The sequence below is a fragment of the Apis cerana genome, linkage group LG6 (assembly GCF_029169275.1).
Source record: "Apis cerana isolate GH-2021 linkage group LG6, AcerK_1.0, whole genome shotgun sequence".
NCBI classification, from domain to species: domain Eukaryota; kingdom Metazoa; phylum Arthropoda; class Insecta; order Hymenoptera; family Apidae; genus Apis; species Apis cerana.
In genome coordinates, this window is record NC_083857.1 from 6,733,469 (window position 1) to 6,761,468 (window position 28,000).

Consider the following 28,000-nt stretch of genomic DNA (forward strand, 5'->3'; position numbering starts at 1 on the left):
CGATAAAGTATAAAAGTTTATTTCGATTCACGTTTCGTATAGGTTAGTTAGTAATTAATAAGAAAATGTGAATAAGTAAATCGAAAATTTGCAAGAAATGATTATTTGGAATTTGGTAAGAATTATATCATTAGAATATATGAAAAAGATTGAAAATATTCAGTTAAATATTAGAAAAAATGTATTAAATATTTTGTTTTAGTTAGTTTAATTTTCAAGTCTTGAAATCTGCAATAATATAAACTCATCGAGTTAACCTAACTTTACAAAAAATAAATCATGCATCGCTTGAGAGTTCAGTTTACAAATTCATTATCAGTGTAAACAAATGTTTTTAAATAGAATTATCGGCATTTTATAAAAATTACATTGAAAATCAAAAATGAAATATCAAATATCGAATGGAATATTCATTAAAAGAAAATACTTTCACTTATGAGACAGCTTTAATGATATCATAAATTTATAGGGAATTTCACTTTTCATTGCCACTGTGATCGCGTTAATCGAGATTTATTAGACGCCTTTTATAGTTAGATCTTCTCCACCATAGCCTGAAAAAATCAAAGTGATTAACGTGTATAGCATCGTTCATTAAATATCGAGTTAACCACGACGCGCTTGTCGATCGATTTAACAAGGCATAAATAAGATTAATCCACCGATTTGACGGATGCGTTGTTAATTCGTTTAATTGCCATTTATATCACGGTATAATATGTCCTTTTGACGTTCAAATATTTAGGTTGAGAGATTACGACCAATATTTTTATGGCTGGTCAATAAACTAAGAAAAAAGAAGCCATCAATAGACATTTTACATACAAACGTATAATGGCCAATAAATTGGCTCTGATACTTCGTTCATGATATTATACATAATTTCATTTCGCAATTTCGTGCCTCGTCTTTGTCTTAATTCGAACAGATCGAGAAAATGTTTTCTTCCAAGACGAATGGATTCGTCATTGGAGAAATAGGGCCACCGATTGCTGCCGGATATCTAACCATAAGCATTTGCGAATCGCTTGGAAGTTATTAATAAATACATGTCGATATTGTATCTTTATGTAGAGGGTGTTGCAGAAACTGAGATTTCAAATTGGAGATTGGAGACAAGTTAAATGACATGGAATATTTTCTTAAGTTACGTACAGTATATATTTATGGATTATATTCTCCAAAGAAATCGAAGATTTACCATTATTGTCAGTTAATGTGATTTAATATTTATGCATTCTAATTACATTCTTTCAATTTTCTTATTTTCTATTTTATTTTCAGTTGATATTTCTACAATTTCCAATGCTTATTTATTTTAATAATTGATATATTACATTACATTCCCATGTTATGCAAAATGATCATTTCAATTTTAAAATGGACACGTTATTTGGAATATTAATCAATGGGGACAATTGTTATCAAGGTAATACCAATTTACTGTACAGATATACTTATTATCGACTCTCTTAATAAACGGTGTGAACATTGCCTTAAGTAACTTCGCGTTACGCAAACGACTTGCACTTTCGTATTGCTTTTTTCTTCCCACATCTCTCGTATACGAATACACCCACTAGTGTCTACTCACATCTCACTTTCTTGCTTTATAATACATTTCTCCTCGCCACTTTCCGCAAATCGACATTTGCGTTACTTATACCTACGCGAAAAGTTATTCTCGGCACGACTTTCTGAGTATTGATATGTAATATCACTGGTTGTACATAATAAATTTCTCAGAATTTGCAAATATCGAATTAATCGAAGAAAGATTTATAATAATATCTACAATGTTGTTTAATTGTCTTCAATTGTTTTAAAGAAAAAAGATTATATAAGATTAGTTTGTTATATGATAATACATTTCATTAAATCTAGAAAAATTATACATAATATATATATATATATGATGATATTGAAATATTTTCATAAATATGTTGAAAATTTTATTTTATTTAATAGTTAAATCATAAAAAGGAATCATATATGTTATACTCGGATTTGATATAAATAAAATATTTTTTTCTCTATTCTATTTAATCAACAAGATATCTCATCTGTTTAACGCGATAGATAAATCTCTCCAATTCTATTTCAAGTCGGATGAATGAAAGTGCAGCTAGTAGTGAAATCAATATTCCTCTTTCTCGACCAACACACTCTTGCGTTATACCTCAATACACTTTCGTCGAATCTCGTGTCGAGGAATGGTTGATTAGAATAGCATCTGCGTTTGCCTGAAACCGCGTGAAACGCGTTTCATTAAACCATCACGATCCTCTCGTTAACCTCTCCCATAAACGATCGACGTTATCGCGCAGACCTCGAGAACGGGATTCGAGATAGGCACAAAAGAAACGGATGTCTCATCGGTATTTTCACAGGAAAAGGATTTTTTAACGGAAAGAAGTACAGTAACGGCTTTTCCCCTTACACTAAATGTCTTCCAATCTAATTTTTAAGTTAAAAAACTTTTTTCGATAAAAAAATTTTATTTTTTCCTCAATTAATTAGAGATTTCTATCGGTCATACTCAATATTTTGATTAATTTTTATCATTAAATAAACGAATAATATCATCTGGTAAACAAAATATTTATAATTAAATTCGAAAGAAATCGAATGATGCTTCTTTAATTTTTCCAAGGCAGCTCTCGGTATCGTTTTACGATATAATTTCGTGGATGAAGGGTTGCGTCGACACGAAGAATTTTTTTCGATTGGTATCGTTTACTTCCCACGATTCCCCGCGACAGTCAGATATCTTCTATTCCCAGGTGGAAAGCTGGGAAGAGGCCAAATAAGTGCCAGGATCCGTTTCCAAAGGAGCGAGAAGCAATTCAAGTGTTGAACTCAATTTTACCAGGTTCAGACTTTGAACTGACTGTACGCTATCTCTTGTTTCATTTTGGACATTTTGATAATATCGTTAATTCGCTTTTCGGATCGCGTGTACGTTTTTTTGCACGTCACTCGTGCACGATGGACGTGTCGAGAGTAACAAGTCTTGTTCGTTTTCTCGAATGACTGTACATTTCGCGCGAACGTGCTCGATGAAATAACAAGGAAGTAAAAGATGGAGGGATGATAATTCGTGGTATAAGAGATGATGATTTTGATGAAGAAGAATAAAAAAAAAATTAGTAATTTATAAACAAACAGTAACGACGTCTACAGAATACATTTTTTTTTCCTTATTTATCTTTCTCTTTCATTTATTTTATTTTCAATCACATTCTTCGTCATATTTATTTTCGATATAATTGTTTTCAATTATAATATAACTGTTCAAATGTTGCAATCCGATGTTAGCTGAATGATAATTCGTTTATTTTCGATAAAACTTGTTTTAATTTTTACCTCATTATATCTTGCTCACCGAAGATTATTCCGAGGTAAATTTTTCTCTTGAATTTCAATGAATATTACAATTATATGGAATATAATATATAATATATATATAAAAATTACATAGACTAATTTATTTTTCATTTTCATAATATACTTACTTTGGATATTTTATATCTTTTTGATCATGTGCATACTATAAATTTTGTATCACGTTTAAAATTTCCATAGATGCATAAATTGCAATCTTTAATAATAAAAATATTTAATTTAACTTCTCGTGGCTATGCTCTAATAGGTTTTTTTTTTTATCAATAATAACAGAATTCTATTTCATTGTTATGTCAGAATTGCAAATGATTCAGAGTCATAACTTTATCAAAGTAAGAAAGAGAGATGGAAAATCAGGAAAGGTGTGAGTCACTTGCAACAACCTTCGCTGGTTACCGTTAACTTTTAGCACTGATGACGCGGTATCCGTGAACACGTGAGAAAACATTCTTTTCCGCGGTGAACCGCCATCGTCGGCACGTCGACCTGACTTTTTTTTCGTGGACGCGAGCCACGACTAATTTGCGCGCCTCTAATTAAATCGGCTGCATGACCGTGGACGAATCAATCAAACCTTACCGGGATAACGATGAAACCGAATTAAGGAGAATACCAGTTTCTCAGAGTGAACGGGAATTGTTTGCGATTGACAGACCGATGAAATTCATTTGTTTTCTGCGTGGCATTCGTCGAAGAAAAATTGCTAATTGTGTGATATTAATTGGATATATAGGAAAGGATTGTGCAGAACATTTGGAAATAGTTGATCGAATTTTGATATTATATATTCTATTCTTCTCTAAGAATGAAAGATAAATTTGGATTAAATAAATTTGGAAACTTATTTTCTGAGATACAATGAATATTGGATAATAGATGGAAAGATTTAAGCCAGCAGAAGGAGAATTATTATTATGTTGTGAAAATGAAGGAGATGAGAATTAATGCACGAGGTAAAATTTTTTAAAGAATGTAATAAATTAATTATATATAAATATTAATTATCTGTATAAGATTCGAAACTTAAAAATGCAGAAGAAAAATTATTTTTAAAGTTTTAAATTTGATCAACGCTTTATTTTATTTTAATATAATAAATATTTTGTTAAAATTAATCTATGAAATAAAAAATGCAAAAAATGTATGATCAATGCTATAAATATTTCTGAAATAATAAATTTTTAATATTTTCGATTTTACATTTTTTCAATGCTTTCAGAATAACTTTTTGGTCAGAAAAATGAGCTTAACTTATTATAAAAGAAAACTTAAAGAAAGAAATAAAAAAATTCAGAATGCAAGATTATAAATAATAATAATAATACACGAGCATTCCTTAGAGAAGAAGCTATCTCGCATCCAATGTGCGTGTCATAATCAGGAAGAGTAACGCCTTGTATTGACAATCGTCGCGGCAGAGGCTACTTACTACTACGGAGGAGTAAATTGCGTAGGACGTGAGACACTCGTGGAAATAATTGAGTGCGTGTCGCTGGGCTTGATGAGCAATTACGAGGATCTCCGTGAATGAATCGTTCCCCATAAAAATGTTTCTCTCGTGGCCGGTTCAGTTTCAGATCGACAACAGAAGAAAAGATAAAAAAAATTGAACAAAAGAAAAGAGATGAAGAAAAGATCGAAGATACAAGGAGAAGATAGAAGATATTCAAGAGATGATGTTATCTTGACATCCAAGAAAAAAAGAAAAGAGTAGGAATGAAATAAGAAAAGAAGAAGAGAAAAGATCAAAGAAGAAAAGAGAAAAGACAAAGGCAATGAAGAAAATATAAAAGATAAGAGAAAGAAAAAAAAGGAAGAGAATTGAAAAAAAAAAAGATATTAACACAACGTCGTATCGTGTATCACGCTGGTTAACGCTGAACGAAACCAGAAGAAATTACATGATCGTTTCACTTTCGCACGCGGAAGCCAATCTTGACGACGCGACACGGCGTCGCGACGTCCATGAACAAGAATATGCGACCGAAACAGCACGGATCGGTTAACGGTAATGTTCGTTCATGCTGTTTCATCGTGACGTTGAGAAGTTGTGAATATCTTTTAATGAGAAATTTTTTGTACATCTTTTTTTACTTTTATATTTTTTTGAAGTTTGTTCAAGCGTGAAGTGTGCTGGGATTTTATTTTTTGAATATTATTTAACTTTTTCATTAAAGTAACATAAGTTAAAATTTAAATTAAAGATTGAAATGAGATAATTGTTTGAATATGTGATTTTATTTAAATTGAACTATATAGATTGAATTAATTTCTCACGTTATTTCATTGCATCATGGAATTAATCATTTATTGTATATAAGTTATATTTATTGCGATAATAATAAATATTATTATTCAATAGTAAGTGTGTTCTTTTTTTTTTAAATAGTTTCTAATATATAATGTTTTTTGTCAATTAAATAATAAAATTTTCATTTTCAACAATATGTAAAATTTTTTAAAACGAATTCGTCGAAATAAATCATTATTTTATTGTTATTTACTAAACATCAGATAGAAAAAAAATATTATTAACTAGAAAGAAAATTATATATGCATCTCCTTAAAAAATAGTCGAATTATTGATATGTAAGAAATAATTTTTGCAGTAGTTGTTCCTGCAACCGAATCTTTCTTGCGGATTTATAATGATTTCATGGTGAAAGAGGAAACACGAGCTTGCTTTCGCGAGCCAAAAGAGGATTTATAATAATTGCAAATGCGCGGCGAAAAAGCTCGAACGCCTACGCATGCGTGCAATGAACATGCTGCGCGACTTATATGCGCACGACAGAGATCGGAACGCGTTCCGCAACACGTGCACATCATCCCGGTGTCGTTGATTAATATTCGTTCGTTAAGAATTTTTCTTCCTTTTTACTTAATTCTTTCGTTTTCTTCCCGCATAATTTTAAACTATGTATCCACGGTAGTTTGTGAATATTTGTGTTTCTCTGCTAGTGGATGGAAACATGTGATAAACGCATGCTCGTGAATGTTCGTCAAAACCGTTGATAATTTGAAATTTGTGTTCATGTATAATATTCAATGAAGAAGAAAGAATATAATCTTCAAAATTGTCATTCTGCTGAATCAACGATAGGTATTTACAGATATGCCCAGATTTGATGTGGTGAGTAATTTTTTGCAGAATCGATTATATTATATTAATTGAAATTCTAGAACGATACTTTCTTTCTTTGTATTATATTTCACTTATTATTCTTATAATAAAAATGCATTATATTGATACTTTTTTCAAAATATTTATATTACACATTGTATTTTTTAAATGAAATCAAGTTTTGTAAACATTTTATAAAATTATATTGGTTTAAAGATATATATCGTATAGGAAGAGGAAAAAGAAAAGTAAAAAGAAAGTTAGGTTAGGTGAACAATATTCTGGCCGTGAAGCGTATATCAATTTAATTAATATCATGTTTGAATTATAAATGAATAGCTTCTTTGTTTTACGTTTTTCACAAACTCATAATCTATAATACTTAATTAAAATAATATTCAAATGTGGGAGTTATTCGAAAAATAAAGAATTTTTATTTTTTTATTTTTTTTCGTTTAATAAATTCATCGAATGTTTGAAATTTTTTGTTAGCGCAATTAATTTCTTTATTAAATTTTTTATAATCAAATTAGAAGAAATTATTTTAATTATATGTGAAAATATATTTTCACATATTAAACTCTAATTATTAAATATTCAAAAAATAAAATATATAAAAAAAATATATAAATTTGAAACTTTTTTTTTTATACATTTAGTTAACGAAAAACGAGACTGGTTTCAATAAATGATTTTAATATTAGAGTTTTATGAATGATAGTTAATTTTATAGGCTTCTGTCATAGAATACGTATATATTACTTGTCCTGTGAGTAGGTTTAATTCATTCTACTTTAAATTCCAGTCATAGGTCAGAGTTCAGTCGATTACAGTTCCTTTGATCATTGCGTCTACTGCGGAAAATGTTCTCACGAAACTGGTTCTATATATTTTATACACCAGACTCCATTTTGATTTTTAAATATTTTGCTTTAGTTCATCTAATTCAACGTATATATTTTTTATGCTTTTATAATCATAAAAATAAATTTACTAGTGATTTTCTATGATATATATAGTTTTCTAAAAGATTATTTTCGGTTCAAAAATAAATTTGCAAATTATTGCGTTTTTATTATATATATTATTCTTAAAAGAGTTTCTTTAGAAAATTAATATATGGCACGTATTATCAAGATACCAGGTGTTATTGTCCTTAATTTATTGTGAGGGGTTTCCGTCAGGTTGTAATTATCTGCATTTCAGACACACGTGCCATGTACTTGATGTTTCAGATATGTGTGCTATTAAAAATTCACTGTTTATTTGTAAAAGTCGACATTCTTTAAATCTTTTATAAATTTGGACCTGTCTTGAATATCATTTCACAACAAATTAAAATTCTAAAGTAAAACATCTCTCTTCTTGAATTTTTATTTCATTTCAATGATCAAGAAAACTAAATAATATTCATGGAAAAACATATTTGATGTATATATATATATATTATTCAATGAAAGATTTCATAACTTCATTTATCAATGATTGGCAATTAAAATCATAGATTTTTTCAATTTCAATTAAATGACAAATCATTTTTCTTCAATAATTCTAAACAAAATTTCTCTCAAAATGCAAATAGCAAATTTATAAATGCATAATAATTATCAATTGCTTATTAACTTAACCTAACATTAATATAGTCTCATCATTCAAGCTAAAACATACAAAAGTTATAATATCATCTTTAATTCCTATGAAATGAGAGTCCATCTAGTTGCTTCATCACAAAAGGAATGGAAATATTTGACTTCTGCCCTCGGTGTACAGCGAGAGACTGAGAACACCGAATAAGATAGAATGAGATAACGATAGGGGGCAGGATCCTCTGGTCGCCGTAGCTCGCGATATATTCACCGTGTGGACTCCCTCAAACACGTAACACAGATGAACAAATACTTATGCGGGAACACAGGTATTGGAACTCACACCAGATTGTCCAGTCGATGCCCGGTCGATGGTGGTAGTTCAGTCGTGCACGCACGTATATACCTGTGGCTCGCACGTGTTGTGCCAGGGCTTGACTTATGTGTGCAGCAGCTGCAACGCAGCAGTGTCATTGACATCACGCGACGCACACTAGTTTCCACAAGGCAGGCGCGCTCGCTCACGAAGAAACTCACTGGCTCTTGTCCTCCTACCGATCGTACATTACACGCGAGGACGATTATAGCCCCGGCACGCCAACCGACCATGTGTGATGTTCGCTGTTCGCGCGAGAAGGATTCCCCTTTCTCTCCCCGAACAACCTCCGTTTCCCGATAGCGCGATAGAGACAGACTGAGAATCCTGCGTGGCGAATTAAGCCCATTACGGCCCCTGGTGACAAAAATGAGAAATAAGGCGGAGGCCAAGGAGGGGAACATCGTCTCGAACCGTTTCTCCATCCAATGCATATTCAAAGGGATACGTTTGGTCAAGCGTGTATTCGTTCCACGAATCTGTCTTGTCGATTCTTTTCCACCTGTACTCTTTCTATAGAGACGAAATATCCGGATGACTGACTGGTTGAACCAGTAGCTACCGATAATTCCACACGTCGCGTCGTTCGAAAACTTGTAGTTAACTCGGTGTGTCGGCGCGGCCAATTTTCGAGCAACGAAAATTGGAGCTCGCAGGGCCGATAAAGGCAAGCGCGTGCTCGAAACGACGCCGGCGCACGTGCTCGTTGAACTTAACGAGGGAGGAAGCTTGTTTTCGTGTTGTGTGCTTAAAAAATACACGATGGGAAAATTTGATTTTTCGTGAAATGGGACGTCGTATCGTTAGATATATTCAACAAAATATCGTAGATTATTACGATTGTACTTTAAGATAAGATATGCATTTGATTGCAAATAGGTAGTTTTTTAAAAATAAATAGGAAGATTTTCCGTTTTTACGATCACAAAATCTAGTAAAACTTATGAATTTATGCATCGTATGAAGAAACACATATGTTCTCTAAGGATGCGAGAACGCGTAACCGATTTCGAAAAAATTCCACGCATTTCGATTCACGGTATTGGCTCGAGCTAAAGAATTTATAGACAGTAATTTTTCAACTTGTTCCGCAGCGTTACTCTCGCGATTGTATTTCTCTTCCATTTGTTTGAAATTTAGTTGCGTCTACTTGCTTTTTACACCTCTTGCCTGTCTCCTCTTTCAAACTATCCTTCTGCTCACTTTCTTTCCTCTTACGTTGCCTGTCTTTTTCATTCGCCGCTTCTCTTTACATTTATCTTGGCTTTCTTCTTTCCTTCTTCCACTTTCGTGAATAATCTCTTCGTTTTCCTCTTTCGTTCTTTTTGCTCCTTTATCTTTCTCGCTTCGCCTTCCTCTTTCCTCCTTCCAATTCCTCGTATAGCGTAATCTCCATCCTCTTTTCCTTTCTTGTTCCTACTTTCATCTTTCCTTTTTTCTTTCTGTCTCTCCTTTTTCCTCTGACCCTCTATCTTCTTCTTTATGTGTATCTCATGCAATCCTCCTCGTCTATCGCAGTGGCACTCTCCCCCTACTTCCAGCCTATTCCTCTTATTCTTATTCTTAAGCGGACCCTCATCTTTCTCCGTTCGTCGTCCCTCTCCTAACCTTGCTCCTGTTTTATCCTCTACCCGTGCACGCGGCCTCTCGTTCGCCTTCACCCTCTACTTCTCGCCATCTCGTCGTCTTCTATCTTCTTCCCAAGTCTATTCCCATTCGCCAACGGCTGCACAGCGGCGGCAGCACTGCCGGAACTGGTCCATCGAGGAAAGATTCTTTGAAGAGGCAGCCAACACCAGCAACACCAATGCCAGTGGCTGCTGCCGCTGTTACTGCCATCGCCATCGACCTCCAACTTTGCTTTAATCTTGCCGGGTATACTCTGAATTCCAGTTGACTCTCTAATAGCCTATAATGTCCAGGACCAGGGTCTTTGACTTTGCGAACTTTGGGACATAAACGTACGGCGCCGTAAAGAAAATTAGCAATGGATCGTGAGAGGGCGTTCCTCTTGCTTTCTTATAGCATCTAAAGAGGTTAAAACACGTAAGAGGTTAACACGTTTCATGCTTAAAAGAGATTTTGAATTCGAACGAAAATAAAGTTTTATTAGATATATATTTATTCAGTAAAAAGTTTCACTTTTATTTAATCATGGAGAGAGTGGAGAGATGGTGGCAATTGCGTCGTTTAACCGTCTATTGTTATAAGAGAGAGAAGGAATAACTAAATTGTCGCACGAGACACGAAATGTCCTGGAGAAAGTGTGAATTGTCAGTAAAGGTTGTTTGTCTGCGATTTCCCATCAAGCCTTTCGACTATTGGGTTAATCGAAGGTTAAGTCTCGTAATCTAGTTAATTAGATACAATTATGTGGCGGGGTGAAAACGAGCGAGGCGCATAAACACGTATTACCGTCGCCTTTGTTTCGTCCACGGTTTATCGATTCAGCCGCGATGGTATCGCTATATGGTTATTCATTTGAAAATTATAGAACCGGTTCCTCCGTACTTTTCTGTTTGCCATTGAAAGTTTATCGAATCCTTGATGCACGGTGCATTGTCAGGTGGGCCAATGGCATCGTATCTTTGTCCAACGAGAGGCCGTTCGCCTGAGCCGACGAGTGCAGGTCATCTTTGGCACTATTTACGGGGGCCAATTTTGGATTATCGTTCCGATTATGCGCAGCCAAGCGGGTCATTGTGCTGTTTCTAATCGAAAAAATGTTGGCTACATGTAGTAATTGTATTACGAATACTCTGTTCTCTGTTCTATTTCCGATGTGTCGATGATAAGTAATGAGTGGAAGTGATGAATTGGTAACATCATTGACCAAAGTGACATGTAGAGTAGCATTCTGTGTTTCAATGATCAAAATAAAGTTAAGAGATTATTTATATGTAGCGTGTTCATATTAAAAATATCTCAGAAGTAATGAATTTTCGAGAAAAATATAAAAGTTTCGTGGTTTCCTTAAGGAAATACAGTTATCCTATTTATTTTTTTATCCGTAGAATGTTTTCAAGCTTATTCGAAGATCAATTTCCCTTTTTTAAATGGAAATCTATATCGTTCTTATTCTATGGGGAAAAAGAAGAAAGAATAAATAAAAAGAATTTTTATATTAAATATTTTTCTCGAAAATATACTTTAGATATTCGAAACATTACAAAACAAGAATTACATTTGACAAATTATACATTACGAGATCTTCGTTTGAGGTTAGGTTGCCGGATTTTTATCTTTTCACGTTTTTGCAAATTCCGGTATAGAGCAGTTTGAATACCTAACCTATTTTACAACCTGTATATTTCTTCCATCGATTATACACGTACATATGATGATACATTTGCGTTTCTTGGTTATGTGTATAATTGCTGGGAACGACAAAATGGTTGCGACGGATGCTATCGAAGTACTGTCTTACCACTGTCATTATGGCACTCTTTCGCACAACTCTTCGGCTTCTCATTGCCCTGAATATCGTATCAAGGCGTTACAATTGGATCTAACACAAACGCGACTCGTGACTATGAATTTTAAGTCTTTTTCACGAATTTTTGAATACGGTATCGCGTTGTCGCGATTGTCCCCTGTGCGCCTGCGCGTTATCGTGCAAAAAAGCGTTCGTATTCCATATACGACGGTTAAAAGTAATCGTCGATCGATCTATCGCATCCGAATGATCAGCATTACTGCTAATGGTCCATTAAATGCGTTCGAACATCGAGGAAGAAAGAAGAAAGGATGCCGCAAACGTACAAACCGAATGTATAAGAGAAAAACTTATTCATTCGGGGAAATAGAAACTTGACAAGAATTCTTAATATTATAGTGCGTGGTTATAGGATCAGCTGATCTGATTTGATTGGTATTGTTACTAAACGCATTCAGGGTTTATATATACATATATATTCATGTATACAGTTTTAAAAGTTAATAATTTAATAATACACGGAAATTAAAAATTTATTCAGCGATACGTACACAACAATTATACTTCAATTCTGAAGCGTCCTTTCCCTGCATAATTTATTCATAATTCTATTTTCCATTGTATCGTATTTTCAATTGTTCTCTTCGTTTTAATTTTCTTTCTTTCCTTTTTTTTTTTTTTTCAAAAAATTTCCTTTCTATATCACGGTTTTCCAGAATATTTTTCTCAATTCTTTCTGACGGTTCACCGATCGCGATTTTTCTTCAGACTCGCGCAACGGAACACGGTTATGCTCTGACGGAAATAACTTTCCACGCTAACTAAACCCGCATACGAAATTCTTGCCTAAATCTGCCGCGGGGTAACACGTCCCTTTCACATTTTTTTTCTCTCTCTTCCCAATTTTTCTTTTTTTTTTCCCCCGTTATTCCAATCGTGTTACTTTCAAGCGAAGAACTACGTTTCCAGCGGTGCAGGTTTATGCAACTTTTTCCATTGATTCTTCAGCGTACGTATTAAATGAGAGTCGTGGTTGAACGTTGGCAATAAAAATAGCAAATCCCTCAATGAGTACCGTAGGGCGCCAGACGAATCATGATTAATAATCGTCGAGAATTTGAGCGATATTATTCACAGAGAGAGCATAAATCATATTTTTTTTCTGTTTTTTATTTCGTTTTTTTTCTTCATCCCCTCGAACAACCATCGTCAACTTTTTAATATGTAATTGTTGTTAAAAAAAATTATATCTTTATTACTCGATTCGATTGCAATTATCCATCTATTCGATCCCGAATTTTTTTCTTTTAATCATTATTCCTCGATTCACTCGAAAATTTTGATCCATTCGATTCGAATTAACTTTATACTTTGACTTTATACTTCATATAATGGATTCGAAAAACATCTCTGGCCCAAGAAGAAATTCGTTTTTGCTTTACGACGACAGTGGAATTTCACGGGATGTTTATTGCATGTTCACCCTGAAGACAGTCGTAAACCTTATCCTCGGCATTTTGATTGATAATAACCTCGAGTAATGTATTGTAAGGGATAGATGTCTTCACGGTGTATCTGTTTCTCGATTCAATGTAAAATAGCTAAAAATATCGATGATAAGTGTTCCCTTGGACGGTTGGATGTTTCTATTAGAAATTAATGGAGGATCCTGCCGGTAGATCAAACAGAAATAATGATGTTACTACCAGATGTTTGAGGTACAAGTTAAATAATTGAGAATTTCCAGAAAGCCAATTTGAAGTTTTCCAAGACACTCGAAAGCAGCAGAGTTGGCTAAAATTTATCTCGAATAATTATTTCAATATAACTATACTATAAATTATTGATATAATATATATATTTATTCTAATGCATTAAAACTCGTTTTAACTAAAAATTTCCTCTCCACTTTTTTATTCGCAACATCTTTTTTTTATCATATCATATTTTGCAATAGCAATAATTTTTCTCATCGAATAAACCTTTTCGATAAATAATATATTGTGCAAATAAATACGCAGTTAATATCTCTAGTAGTGAATTATTTTTTTTGTACCACTTTTATTGACACCTTTCCTCTATCGAGTTTTGTCATCTTGACAACTTATTTAGACCCTGCGGCTCCAATTCCATCTTCACTCTCTCTCGGTGTGTCAACACAGGGGAAGACCGTGGAAAGTGTATACAAGAATAGGGGCGATCAAATTTCGGAAGCAGGTGGTTAAAACGTTTTCAACCGGTAAGGGAATCTGGCTTCTCCACCTTCAAGCTCGTTCACTCAGCCAAGAACAGTCAACACAAAGGCTTCTGGCCGGATTTGCCGAGGTTTACACCGTCGCTTCGCTTTCTTTAGGCTCGTTTCACACCACGAATAAATCTACCCTCTTCCTCGCTTATTCCCTTTCGTTGATTTTCTTTTTCTTTTTTTTTAACGCGTTTCTCTGCCATCTTCCTTAATTACTTTGGATTTATAACGCTTATTGGAGATTATCTGCTTGAATTATTAAAAAAAAAATATATTTTACCTTGACATAGAAAAGCAACGGTTTATTATCGGAACGATTGTAACATTGTAAACAAGCCATATATTTCTATACGTTGAGGTAGCAACCTATATATTCATTTCACCGTGAACAATCGGAGATAATGATAGAAAAAGAGAAAAATGATTTAATAATAGCGATAACATGTTAATATAAATAATATAATTTCTAATATGATAATTGAATGATAATTAATTATTGTTCTAAATTTAATTCCAACACAGATATAGATAACAGCTTGATTTTAACAAATCAAAGTAAGCAACTGAACACTAAGAATCGGGTCGAATATTTCCATTATTTTACTCGTTATCGCATTTTATTTTCACAAAAATTAGAAAGAAAGAATATTATCGAATAAGCCCAGAGATAATTTTCCATCCGCGTCGAAAAACTGGAAGAATGATGGAGAAATGGCGTTGAAATGAATGGAGGATATACGAGATTGAAAAAGTGAAGGATGAAAGGAAAAAAAAAATTTGGAAAACTGACTCTCGTATCTCGCCAGGATCGACCTACATGGAATTTAGAAAAATCCCTTCCACTCGTTAATTATACCTATCCTATAATAACCCCCCTCCTCCATATTATAAAAGGCAGAAACATTTCAACTATTCCCTGAAAAAAGGTCGACGATTCCTTTCTTTCGTTCGAATGATTATATCCCGATGTACATCGAGAAATCGAAGTGGAATTCGATGGGATCAATCGTACCGTCTCCTCGATCGATTTTATCATCGTTTCGAAAGAGAGAATTCACAGAATCCTCATCGAGGATATTTTAATTCCATCGAGATTGAAAGAAGGAGAGACTGTAAACCTCTCGGTTATTGGCCCATTGTCGAGTAGGCCCTTGGTTCCCAAAGGTAGCGTGAGCGTGATCTATAACTGTGGACAGTGGTTGGAGAAACGCACGAAGGATGAAACTGTCTGAGGCCGAAGGAAAGGCTACACTATACCGTTCACGAAGGTCAACTTCTGTCAGAGCTGAGGCAACCGCCGGCGTTACCTCTGTGTCTGCGGTTACACACAATGCAGATGCTGGCGTTGAGAGCCAATGTTAAAACGTGTCCCAACAGATCGATTCAGCGTAATATCGTAGAAATTTATTTTACGACCCCTGATTCGATGTTTCGGTTTTCGGCGATATCTTCTCGAAACGTAGCGAAGTCTTTAATTAGCGCTGAAAGTTGCGATATTCGTTGATATATACATAGCAAGTTCGAAAGTTGGTAGAACAGTTTACCCTCTTAATGGAAATTGTGCCAAAGCTATGGTTTAGTTCCTCTCGTTGTTCTCGTCTCGTTTTTCCCTTATTTCGAATAGTATAAATTTTCATAAGTAAGCAATTTATAATCTTGCATCTGTTCTGTGAAAGTTATATATTATGATATATAGACATGTACAGGTTTAAACGGGATGGGAGATAAATATTTATAATATCTAATTTCCACGTAGGATTCAATGTTTGTTTAAATGTTATATATTTGATTAATATATTTGATAACGAAATTATATTATATTTCAAGGTTGATCGTATTTTGTTTTATAGGAATTTATATTTACGCATCTTCGTGATAGATATTCGGATTGAAGTACAAGCTTCGCGAGCGAGATAATCAGTTTTAAGATATTTTATAAGATGCAAAGTGATCGACACCTAATGTTGTACGACGTGTTTTTCAATGTAGGATAATAACAGGTATCCATCGTTTTAGGGAAACGAAAAATTCAAATATTTTTAATGTAGATAAGATGTCGGATAAATGTAGCGAAGAAATTTATACCTATACGTGAAATTAACGAGATCATAATTATATTATGATCGTAATTAAGGAATTTTATTTTGATACTTTGTCAAAATATTTTTAAAAAATCAATTTTTATCTGTCTATATGGCTGTTTATAATACCACGCAATATTATTAAGATACCATGATATCTTTATGCCTCATTATTTCTTGTCCCGATATGAATGATAATAGTTAACTTATTGCGCATCGTGACTGTTTTTTAAACAGTAAATCTGGATCGAACGGTAAAGTATTGCGCGCAACAACATGGCCAAGATGATGATCGATGGCCGATGGTCTGTAATTTCAAAATGAAATCAAATTACCCGCGTTTTTTTTCCCCTACCGGATCGGCAATATATTCCGTTTGCACCGAACCAGTTTGCGTCGGGACATCGTAACTCGAAGTCGTTTCGTTTTGTCACGTAATCGTTATTGATTAATGAAAATTATAAGATCACGTATTATTTAAAATATACATCAGAGTTAAATTAAGTGACAACAAAGTCTAATTTCGATGAATTTTATTTTTTTCGCTTGCTCGATATTATATTTTTACATATATTTTAATTTTTATTTCAATTCGAAATATCGAGCATCTTCGGTTAAAATCGGGTAATGTCGGTTAAAGTCGGATCGAGATAGTACATATACTCGTGGCATTAAGATTACCAATTTAATTTCATATATTCTAAAACAAATTTTGTTGGTATTTTATTAAATTGAAAATATTTATTTAATAAAAATTTATATCTGTTTAATTCGTTGATGCAAATAAATAAAAAGATAGAAAATTCTAATTTGCAATCATAATAAATCATCGTAATATTTATTTTAAAAATTTTCAATTTAGTAATCTTCATATTTTCATATTTCATTATCGTACTTCAAAAGGGAAAGAGGTTATGAAGTGTTAGTTATAATGGAATAATATTTACCTTGCGTCGATTATGTAAGTGGAAGCACGTAATCGTCGTGTAGGTGACTAGAGATTGAAAGTTCCTTGTCGTGGGTCAGTAGAGGAAAATCCATTGATACCTTTCACCAGTCATTGACACACTCGCATCGGATGTCGCACGTTCGTCGAATGAGCGTTGGGCACGCGATCGCGTCAAGAAAGTAATCATCGAGGCGAAAGACAATTCGATATGGAAACCGTACCGTGAGAGGTCGCGAAGTGCGTATCTAGCATCGAGTCGCGTGTTTGAACCTGTCTTAACGAGACGTAAGAAGCGAAACAAGTTCTAAAATGGAACTGCATCTCAGAGTCAAGTTTTGTACGGTGCCGACAATTCAAAAAAGGGTAGCTATGTTTAGCACCCTATATTTTCTCTGCCTAGATTCTCATGTTGTCTCTTCTGTTTTTATAAAGGCGAAAGTGAAGTTGAAAGCATGGAAGCTAATATTACTAGTTTTAAATATAGTCTAAAATATAATTCTACGCATAAACGATCGAACGAATATAAAAATAGAACGAAAGTGTATTTGTTCTCTCAAAGATGAAAACCTAAAATTCATCGTTTTGAGGTTGGTACGAGTTCCGGTATTAGAGGTTATGTCGATACACTGTACTTTTCCACGTTAATGATACAAAGTAAAATTAATTCACCGTGAATAGAGTGAAATCTGGGATCGTGAAAATTGAACGACAGGTTACAAAGATGAATAGTCACGTAAAGAGCGTGGGCGACGAATATAAGCGATGATCAACGATCGTCCTAGCGATTCAACGCGGTTAGAAAAGAAAGTTATAACCTAACCTTAATAACGGTTGTTATAAAAATAAAACGGCTGAAAGGCCGTTGACACCATGATTAGTGTGACGAATTGAATGTTGGTAATCTTGAATTTTGGCAAAATAATAGATCAAATTTGTCGCTCCCGTGAATTTAATTCCAGTTTCTGAACAAAAATTTTTGATTTTACAACCGTACAAGATATTTATATATTTATTAAAACAAAAAGTTATACGATTTTCTTTTCAACATCCTTGTTAAAAGTTAAAGATTAATCGCTGATTATATTTATCAAATATAACAATTATTCGATACAAACTCAAAAACAATTTGATACAAACTCATTCTTTTTACTTCCAATATAATTCATATTTTAAGAAATTAAAAAATGAATTTTAAATATCTCGCTTATATAATTCTAGGGACTTTTCGTTTTAACACCATAATTTTCATTTCTATTAAAAAATACGAACTAAAATATGAAGAATGAAGAGTGAATTGCGGAAGAATGAATGCGTGTATACATTTTTTTCTTGTTGCATGAAAAAAATATCGCACGACAAAAGTTGCATGCTATAGAAATCAATAATTTGGTGTTATTAATTTTTTTTTACATATTAAAAAGTACACAATTCCCTTTTTTAAAAAACAAATGTGGCCTTCGTGTCTTTCGACTCTCAAAAGAAATTAATAACACTAAATTACATCTGTTTTTCCACCATGCAACTTTTGCATGGCACAACCAACAACAATAATTGTTGCATGATTCATCCCGTATAACTTGCAATGTCCATTATCGAGTATCCTCATCTGTGTGATGCTGAAGATATCATCAAGAGAATGCGCGTCTCGTAGATTGTGTCACGGTGACACGAGGATACACAAGTCGACCAATAATCAATCAGTCAATCAGCCAGTCACTCGGTTGGATCATTGGTATGCGCCCGTTTGAGACTCGTTCAGCATTCACCGCGCGTAATTCACGGCGCCGAGAGACGCGCGATCACTTAATGTCCAAGTATGTTAATGGAGTGCGTTTCGAGTTCTCCTACGCTATGTTGGCAGATTAGAGATGAATTGCTGTAATATGCTCTATTATATGATACACGTACGTTTTCTATGATCGCAGACATACAATATTTAAAGCTGACACAATTTCTAACACGATAATCGTTCCTTTAAGTCGTATTTACTTTAACGCCTAATTAAAATTTCCGACCGCGTTCTCGGCATTCCTCGCAATCTCTTTGCACCGGAAACGCTATTCGCGAAAGAGAACCCCCCGATTTCTTCAGCCTTTAGACCATCATCTCACTGTATCAAGTACAATTCTGCTCAAAAGCGGAGTCATATTCCGAAGAGATTCGAGTGCGCTTTACAAGATTTTATTTAAGATTTCTAACATGATTGATTAATATAGAGAAAAAGAATAAGGATGTAACAAGAAATTTTTACAATACTTATCACGTGCAAGTTAATAACTACAATTTACAACTTGTCGAGTTCTTCGAGAACGAAAACCAATAATCAAAAAAAGAGAAAACATCAAATGATAAATAGAATCGCTGTAATAACAATCCAATATTAAGAAGTATAAATTTAAGATACTACTCAAAGTGTATTAAGCAATATATCTTGTGATCATTGCGGCTAACTATCCGCGTTTGTTTTCATTTGCATGATGTTTCACAAGATGCCTATTAATAGGTGAGCGAGCAGTACAGTGACTTTGTCTAAACGGGATCATCGACCAAGTTCCCTCCGTACAAATGATGTCAGTAGAAAAAGATTTCATTGTTCCGTTTAAATTGGCTCCTCTCGATTCTAGTTCGGATACAGTTGATGTATTTACAGGTGGATCACAGGTGTTGCAATTGCCTGTTTATATATAAAATTGACCACTTGCATAACGTGCATACGTGTACACAATATATGACGTAATTTATCAGTAGAGCAAGTTATCCAAATCGTAATTCGGGTTAAGTAATATCGCGGCTCGTTTCACAATTATCGTGGATCCTGCTCCCGTTGGGAACTGCATCAAAACGGCCACGTATCGACGTATCGTCGTCCTCGTGGCGTGAAACTTCTCTATAAATTTCCCTTTCGCAAGTGTGCACACTGTGGAGAGCAACAGGTACGGGGTTAACACGCAATATCGTTGATAATTACTCGAACGGGTCGGTATACGTGGTTTCTTTTACTGTTTAACATCGTGAAATCGTAATAAATATTCTGATTCGTTAGCACTTTCCTCGAAACAATTATCGAAGATAGGAATTATCGTTTCAATTTTGTATATTAGCAGTGCGATTGGATTAAATTGGAAAAGAAAGGGAATAGTATGAGGATTGGATACTTTTGTTATTTTTTATTTAAAATTAAAACAGGAATATAGAACGCGTTTTCAGATAATTCTAACAGATTATCTTCAAGTTTGTTCGTTGAGTATTTTATTATTTTAAGATAGTAAGAGAAAATAAGAGATAACGATTAATTAAGGTGATGAAAGTTTCTTTAAAATACCTCTAAAAGTAGCTAGTAAATAGTCTCTAAAGAAGATATGCAAGATGATTGAAGTCCATTCAGTATACATAGAATAATTGGAAAGTAAACTTTGTAACTAAAATGAGCTTTAATGGATATTTAATGGATATTTGCCAATTCTGCATGCTCTCGGAGTTATATTCTATTTCGCCATAAATTCTCCTCTTATGAATGCAACAGTGTTATACGGTTAAAGAAATGAAATCAACGCAGCTATTCGAAATGTGGCATCTTATTGTAGCGATGAATATCATTAAACAGTCTTTAGGTTTATGGTCGCAATTACACGGGATAACTCTCGCATCCTCCGGCGTCCAATCTTGAAACAAACTGATGCCTGGAGCTCGAATAACCTGGATCCCTCGGATAAAAAGCAGATATCGTTGCTATAAATCATTCATTGACTGTATATTAAACTGTTGATTCATTGGCAATCATATTTACATATTTTTCTATTTTATTTTCTTCGCTCTTTAAAGCTTCTTCCATTTTTATCATTGATTTTTTTTCTTCTAAATAAAAATTGTTATTTATCTCTTATTCCTTAGAAATATTTTTTCTTGATTTGATTTTTTTGTTATCGGATAAAATAATGGAAGAAAATTCTATTATTTCTTTTTTGATTATTTTATAATTTGGCGAATATAATGATTCATCTCGAATTATAAAATTAGGAGTAGAATTTCTTTTTTCCTACTTTCTAATTAAAAATTTACAACACGTTATTATTTCTTAATGGAAATATTTAATATAATAACGAGTCATATTTTTATTTTTCGAATCTATCGATCAGATTTTCGATCAACTTTGAGTATTTTTTAATTGTAATTTCTTTCACATATGAAATTTAGAAAGGCGATTTCTCTGCTTTCTTCAATTAAAAACAAATATATTATTTTAGAAAATTATTTAAACGCTGGAACAAATGGCGGTAACTGCATCAGATGGAATTTCATCCTCGAGGTCACTCGGTTTTCATAACATGGAATTGTAACCAAATGTCATCATGAAAAGTGATGCGCTTTCTGACAATTAATTCTGAAAAAATAATGGAGATCTACGAAATAATCTTACGAAATATAATAACAGTTTATAATTTTTTTAAAGTAAATTTCTACTTATAATTTTTCTATCTATAAAATGAGAACGTTAATCGAAATTTAATAAGAAAGTCGTAAAAAAAATTATCAAGATTGTCAGAAATTATAAATTAATTGATTATAACAAAGTATACTTGATTCAATTCCATTGAGGTTAATTGCTTAATATATTCGAAAACTTAAAAAAAGTTTTTAAATTTTGAGAAAATAAAGAAATTTTCAAAGAAGATGGAGCCGAGTTTATTTTCTGAATAGCTCGTATCTCATCACATGAAAGAGTAGACACGAAAGAGTTAAGAAACGGAAGTCAAACTGCAATTTAACGCGTCGAGAATGAAACATTGTGCGCGGCACAAACAGGATCCCTCACGCACGCGGGCAAACGTGTCCATTTGCGAACGGATATTTCCTTCAATTTGCAACCCGTATTATTATCTGGTTGCATCGCGTTTCGGATCTCTTCGCCTCTAGAATAATTCCGAAATCCCATAAAATATCCGGCTTGGGAAATCTTACGTCCATCGCTGTTCAAATTTGCAATCTTACTACACGTGGCCATGCCATGGACGTTCAGATAGTCCGCAATTACGTCGCCGGTACACAACGCCGGTTAGCTGCGGGGTTAATTGTGCGATCGAGATAAATATCGCGATCTTATCGCTTAACGATTAAGCCTCAAACAGACTTTAAGCTTTTTCCCGATACGCAATCTCTCGTTGGCAAAATGGCCACTTAAACACAGTTTCCCTTTCCCCGCTTCTATGAACTCTCCTTTACCCCCTGTTGCTTCTTCTTTAATCCATTCCAGCCCTCGTTTTGGTCGCGCGCATTCTCTTTCTTCACGAGATCGCTTAAGAATTCACGGCGCGTGCGCGCGCAGTCACGAGAGTTGCTTCGACACAATGACTACGGCGACGAAGTTCGAGCTCGTATTTTCAGCCTCGGCAACAAGAGGAGAAACGGATAGTTGGGGGGGAAGAAGACGAGAAGGGAAAGAGGAACAAGAGGGTGAAAAATAGAGTTAACCGAGAAGACGGAGTCGGAGAAACAAAATGTGGAGAAAAATAAGCAGGCAGCACACGTTGAGGTTAGCAAGGGGGACGATGAGAAATGCGCGGTAGAACGAAGATGGGAAAAAAGGAGAGACGGACGGCGTGTGAAAGACGCAGAACACGCGTATGCGCAAACGAACGTGGTGGGGGAAGGGAGAAACGAGACTTGGTGGGGGTAGGGTGCGCGAAGGATATAGCCGAATGCATCTGACTAATCAGGGGCTAACGGCCGGCACGAGCAAATGGAAAAGCGGCCGTTGCCCCCTCCCCCCAACGAAACGCGACAGTGATTTACAGGCCGGAAAATTAAAAGAAACGCGGCGTGAAGCGGGACAATTTAAACTCGTTTTAGACACGTTCCTCTCGCGTCCTCTGTGCGTCGCCAGGAATGTAGATGCGCTTTTACGAAATTTCGTTATTTATAGCCCGGCTACATACTTGGTCATCAACTTTCGTTGTCGGTTCACAATGCAGCTGCTCTGGTAGTATAATGACATTACCGAGATTGGTCAAGTTTATGAGGATGATTCAATTGTTTTGAATGCCAGGCAGACTGCATAATTTGGAAGTTGTTCTATCGAGGGGGGATGGTGCAAATTCTTTATTATTTTTTTACGACGCGCGAAAATTTAATTTGTAAATATTTATTTCTAAAAAAAAAGAATTAATATTTTTGGAAAGATAGTTTGAATATTTTAAAAAAGTTTTGTGTTAATAGTGAAAAATGTTAGTTAAAACATTTTTCGCAAATGATAATAAGAACGAAGATAAGTATCATATAGATATAGTTTCCCTCGAGTACTTTCAGCCTGAATATCGTAACAGAGTTTCGTAAGAGCGAAATGATACGAAGTATGAAACGTGCAGACGTGACTAACGTTGTTTCATTAACGTTTGTGGGTCCCTTTCTTTCTCTCACGTTGTCGTTTGATATAGTAATTCCTCCCTGATGCCACGAGGACGTGGGAGTCGTGGTTGGGGAACGGGCGTCGTCCTCTGCAACGTGTACCAGGTTACGACTACCCTATCTAGTTGTTGGCCAGTCATGGGTCAGTGAATCTCAATTCCTAGTCACGAATCTGAATACCAGTGGGCGTGAGCGCTCCTTTAAGGCCGACTTGCTTGTTTATACTAACAGGAAGTTCCAGCGTTTAAAATGCATTCAAGGGGTGGAAAATCTTCAGAAAATGCAACAAGTTTTTCAATTAACGAGAACCGCGTTCAATCTCCTTCCTTCCGTTCCACTTGTTAATCACGTATCCTGTTTTCTAGATAAAGAGTACAATATATATATATTTTTTTAACCAACTTTTATTATTAAAAAAATATTAACAAAGAGTTGGTTACTATATCGAATAAAAATCATAAGTTACATCAATTTCAATTTTTATTTTAATAAAATTCTTAAAAGATAGATCGTTAAATAAGCGTTACAAATTTGCATTATAAAAAATAATATCGAAATAATGGGATTCACTCGCCAATCTCGACCTTCATATCTCAATTTTTATTTCCTTCGTATCGCATAATAATCCAAGGAGAATCTGACAGAATTTTTCTCCCTCTGGATCAGTAACTACTTCCGAGTTCGATTCTACCATGTGGTTAGAACCAATTATAACGAACGATTCCCTCTAAAATGCACGTTGAATGTTGCATCCGCTCTGCACGCAACAGTTCTCGCGTTTTACTTACCGGACCATGCAGAACCCGACGTTTACGTCTTCAAGAGTAATTGTTGAAACTGGTGGATTATTGAGCGTTAGAGCGTGTTTCCAACTACGCAGTGATCAAATGTATAAGTACGTATTTTACAAAGATTCTCTTCATGCTATCGGTATGAAGAGAAAAGTGAAACGAAAAAGAGAAATGTAATGAGCAAATGTCATAATTAAATCGTGCGTTGTAAAATCTTGCGAGCCTCTTGTGAACTTCTTAATTCGTTTAATGGATACGAGAATAATTTTACACGTTCAGTTGAAGTATAAACTAAGAGAACATATTATTATGAGTATATAATAATTTTAATTAAAAATCGTATTATATTTTGTTAATTAATTATCGAGATTGTAATGTAACATGACATCTATGTTGTTGTTTGTTTAATTATTTAAAAATGAGTAATATTAAATACAATGATCTAATTCTTTTCTCAATCATTTTTTACTTTATATCAAATATTTAAATTTTAAAGTAAAACTTGCGATAAAATATTAATCGAAAAGCTTGATTTAAATCGATTAATAATTCTGAGAGAAGATTACTTAAATTGCTTAAATTCGATTCATTGCCTTTCGCGGGAAATTAGGTTTGATTCCTCTTTGGATATTAATTGCAATTCGCTTTAATCAAGTATTTCTTAAAAAAATCAAAAAGCCTCTTTACATTTTGATTGTTCCATATTTATTCCTTCCTTTTGTTTCCATTATTATTTTAATAACGATTCATTAAAAATATGAAATAAATCCTCATTTTCAAACTTGGTACATTATAATATATCTCCATAAATCTACGTTCAATCTGCATGAAAAGAATCGTGAAAACTCATTAATAATCGTTTCTAACGAATGTTATTAGTCTCGGCAAAAGGGAAACGTTAATAAAAACGTACCTTTCCTTTTTACTTTTCTATAGCGTGTTATATTTTCCAATGCAAGAAAGAAAACCCACTGTTGGTTTTAATAACATTTCTTTTTTACCCATTTTATTTCACAAACTTTGTTGCGCTTTTGTGAAACGTGTTCGTGGCACTATGCGTGAACAAGAGTGGTTTCTCGATCTCGTTACGGATCAGCGTGATCCATGTGTAACGAGCTCTCCGCATGGAAAAGTCAGGAAAGAGTCAGAGACCAAGCAGCCGCTCAAGGGAAAGATCTTGATATTAGATTCGCGTTTCTGTGTGCTCGTTAGATGCGGCATACGCATGCTGCGTGTCTCCTCCTTGAATTCCGCCTCAACGCTCGCGCGAGCGTGTATATTCTCTAACGATTTCTACGATTTTGAATTGTTAGAAATTAGGATCGTGTAAGAAATCTCTCGAATACCAAAAATTGCTTAATTTTTTCCCCATTAATTGGATTTATTTTAAGATAAAAATGAGAATATTTTTTTTTTTTTTGACATTATTAAAGATTTAATTGCGTGTGATATAATTGCATTTTTTTTATTAAAGATATATATAATTATTTGTATTCATGGATTATATGGAAAGATGTATTTTACATTTTAATAAAAAAAATATGTAAGTAATAGCAAGGAAATTTGGTTGGTTGAACTTGAAATGGTATTTATATTCGAGTGAATGCCACAATGAAGTAAGGATCCAGGGAAAATGTTCTATATATTGTGAGAAAGGAAATTGTTCATCCTTCTCTGAAACATGTTGAATTCGTGTGAGGTTATTATGACGTATTGTGTCATACATTGAGATAAATAACCTCTTTGCATGATATTAGTATCCAGATATTAATTCATGTGGAAAGTTTTTATTGCTTTTTAATAGATAATGTTTGAATAATGTAATTGATAAATTTTATACGCATTTTTTATAATAAATTCTTTTTAATTAATAAGTTTTTTTTTGAAATTGTGCAATTTTAAGTACATAAACAAATCAAAATATTTTCCATACTTAATATATTTCCTGGATAACTTAATGAAAAAGAAGAATAATTATAGTAATAATATTTCACGCCAAATAAAAGAATACCATTCAACATAATATATGTTCCATAAAACAATCTTACGAAAATTAATCTGTAAGATAAAATCGTTAAAATACCATAAATGCAAAATATTCAAAGGTACATTCATCTTCTTCTCTAGTCTTAATTTGTTTCACAAACGCACTAGTCGTTAACATATTTATGTACTAGCCAATATATCACTATTCCTTTACGCTTTCCACGTTCCGCAATTAGTATTCACTTTTAGACGTATAGTAAAATCGCCCAAGACTCCTCGAAGGCAAGTGAATAGCTGAAAAACAAAGAAGACATGCAACGCATTACGGAAGTGCTTAACATCGCGAGTATCCTGTTATAGGGGTACACGTTTTTCCTTCCTTCGTAATCCACGTGTCACGGTCACGCACGTCTTCGACATCGTTCGAAGATTTTCCTTGCAACAAGGTTTTATAGCAATAATGGAAAACATATTTTTCTCCGTGCTTAATCGTTTCACCTAAGAATCTTCTGTGCGCTTGCGCAAGCGCATGCGCCCTATTAACGTTCTCTTTGAACGATCTATTACAGTAATATCGGTAATTCGATAGGATGAACCATAAAATCACAAGTAAATTGAATAGTGTATACATGGGTATGGGACTCGAATAATATCTCATATCTTACGTTTTCACTGTCAAGAATAACCGGATACTCGATAGAACCGATTAATTTTTCTGAATTCTGAAAATAACCTATAAGGATAACCAAGATCTCTCTTCGTCTATCTTACGAAATGTTCCAACGCTTTTTACCTTATAAACGACTGCATAATTTTTACTTCCTCGAGCTTAATATCCTTTTTCAAGCGGTTTTTCCTTCTCTTGCAAAATGCGAGGGATAGCAATTTTACTGGGCAACTCGGGTCACGCTTGACCAGCCTCGCGTCGGTTAGCTAGGCAGACTATATACCGCCATAATACTCGCCACTCTTCCAGCTCGGACAAGACTTCATAACCTCTATAACCAGCATAACCATCACGAGCATCGTGCTAAGGAATACCAGTATAGGAGTCAGTTTCGTATTATATAATATATATAAAAACTCAACAACAACAGATACGATGGATCCAAAATGATGTATCACGAGCAGGTGTTGCCCTCGGGATGTATCATCAAGGGTTATCCGCAAAAATTTTTATATCGATCATCCGATCGAAAGTGAATCTCGCACTTAACCTAAAAACCGCGATTAAATCGCAATGATGTTCGGTTATACAAAATCACTGTTCGACCTATTCATATTTTCTCACTTATCGTTCAATTAACGTCGAACGTGGTAACGCGATACAAACTAAATAGCACTATACGGTTCCCAAGATGTTCACAAAATTCGAGTATATCGGTGGATAAGGATACGGTGGACGGAGAGCGCGGTATAAATCTATAGTGTAATGTGGATCCGGAATGGAAAAAGGGCGGTTGTTGGCAAGTGTACCGGGATCGTATCGCGGTATAAGCACGATGAACACACGATGGAAAAGAAGGAAACGTGAGTGAGAAAGAGGGGAAGAGCGGTGGAGACGAAGGTAGGGAGAGGAAAAAGGAGGAATAAGATAGCGGTCGGAGCGAAAGAGACGG

General features: G+C 34.1%; 1 protein-coding gene and 3 long non-coding RNA genes across 4 annotated transcripts in view; 2 read left to right on the forward strand and 2 right to left on the reverse strand.

The window, feature by feature from the left end:
* The first annotated feature begins 14 nt into the window (after positions 1–14).
* LOC133666229 (uncharacterized) lies at positions 15–5,770 on the forward strand. The gene is made up of 5 exons (XR_009830072.1): positions 15–115; positions 1,075–1,208; positions 1,285–1,429; positions 4,139–4,358; positions 4,625–5,770. It is a non-coding gene; the product is annotated as an uncharacterized LOC133666229 (long non-coding RNA).
* On the reverse strand, positions 192–18,321 carry LOC133666232 (uncharacterized). Its single transcript, XR_009830074.1, has 2 exons — positions 17,201–18,321; positions 192–554 (listed from the first exon to the last, which is right to left on the reverse strand). It is a non-coding gene; the product is annotated as an uncharacterized LOC133666232 (long non-coding RNA).
* LOC107992577 (probable serine/threonine-protein kinase dyrk2) overlaps positions 6,232–28,000 on the forward strand; it is a 203,119-nt gene continuing 181,350 nt past the window's right edge. The window contains 1 exon segment of the mRNA XM_062076146.1: positions 6,232–6,538. The gene's annotated coding sequence lies outside the window, so the exon portion shown is untranslated.
* On the reverse strand, positions 26,239–28,000 carry LOC133666233 (uncharacterized). The gene is made up of 2 exons (XR_009830075.1): positions 27,175–28,000; positions 26,239–26,675 (listed from the first exon to the last, which is right to left on the reverse strand). It is a non-coding gene; the product is annotated as an uncharacterized LOC133666233 (long non-coding RNA).